We start from the raw sequence: 1,588 nt of genomic DNA, 5'->3' as shown, positions 1-1,588 counted from the left end.
CTTCAAATTTAAAATATTAAAATGGTAAAAGAAACACAAGGTTTCTTTTTCCATTTTTTTCATTCACTCAGTCAGTCAGCCATTTATTTGAAAGTCTTTGACGCAACACAGACTGTATCTGAGGTTGCACTAGCCCCACCCCACGATTCTGCAGTCATCACTGAAACCTAGAACTTTTTGCATCCTTGGGAGGGGCTTTCTAGGACCCAAGATTTTCAGTTCTAAAACTGGGGCCATTTCTCTCTCTTTTTTTGTGTGTGTGTTTTTCCCCAGTTTTATTTATTTATTTATTTACTTTACAATATTGATTGGTTTTGCCATACATTGACTTGAATCCTCCATGGGTGTACATGTGTTCCCCATCCTGAACCCCCCCTCCCACCTCCCTCCCCATCCCATCCCTCTGGGTCAGCCCAGTGCACCAGCCCTGAGCACCCTGTCTCATGCATTGAACCTGGACTGGCGATTCATTTCACATATGATAATTTACATGTTTCAATGCCATTCTCCCATATCATCCCATCCTTGCCCTCTCCCACAAAGTCCAAAAGACTGTTCTATACACCTGTGTCTCTTTTGCTGTCTCGCATACAGGGTTATCGTTACCATCTTTCTAAATTCCATATATATGCGTTATGGTGGTGTTGGTGTTAGTCGCTCAGTCGTGCCCAACTCTTTGCGACCCCATGACTACAGCCCACTAGGCTCCTCTGTTTATGAGATTTTCCAGGCAAGGATACTGGAGTGGGTCGCCATTTCCTTCTCCAGCGGATCTTCCCAACCCAGGGATTGAACCCGGGCCTCCTGCACTGCAGGCAGATTCTTTACCAACTGAGCTATAAGGGAAGCCCTATATATGTGTTATGAGAGACCTTAAACAAGAACTGCTTGGTTGAACACCATCTAATTACTGGCCGGCAGAAATAATCAGACATGATAATTATTCTTGTTTTAAGACACTAAGTTTTGTGGTGATTTCTTATGCGGTGATAGACAACTAAAACAGCAACTCAAACTGCCTACGGTTGGGTCCCTGATCTTTTCCCTCAAACCTATTCTTTTCATAGTCTTCCCTTTTCCTTATATGACAGCTCCTTTCCTTGGCTCCCCTTTTCCCCTCTCACATCCAACTATTCAACAATTGCGTTGGTTTTACCTTCAAAATATATCGAGTCTGACCACTTCTCCTATCCTTCACTGCTTCCATCCTACTTCACTGCCACTGTTATCTCGTGCTCAGAAGATTTCAATCATCTCCTGACTAGTTTCCCTACTTCCTCCCTTGCCCCTTTCAGTCTCTTTCCAACACAGTATCCAGAATGATTCTGTTAAACTGTACGAGATCCTGTCACTCCGTTGCTCAAAACTCTCTCAAGGTTTCCCATCTCTCCTATGATAAAAGCCAAAGTCTTTGCTAGGACTCACACAGCCCCACATGATCTACTCCCCATCACTTCTTTCGTTATTCCTCTCTAGGTCTCCCTCTTGGTCAGTCTGCTGTAGCCACATGAGCTTCCTTGCTCTTGTTCAAACACAATAAGAACATCCATGTCTTAGGGCTGCAGGACATTCTGTCCCCTTTGCCTAG

Source organism: Muntiacus reevesi, chromosome 3 (assembly GCF_963930625.1).
Source record: "Muntiacus reevesi chromosome 3, mMunRee1.1, whole genome shotgun sequence".
NCBI lineage: Eukaryota > Metazoa > Chordata > Mammalia > Artiodactyla > Cervidae > Muntiacus > Muntiacus reevesi.
The sequence above is the reverse complement of the archived record's forward strand: the minus strand, read 5'-3'. Positions refer to the sequence as shown.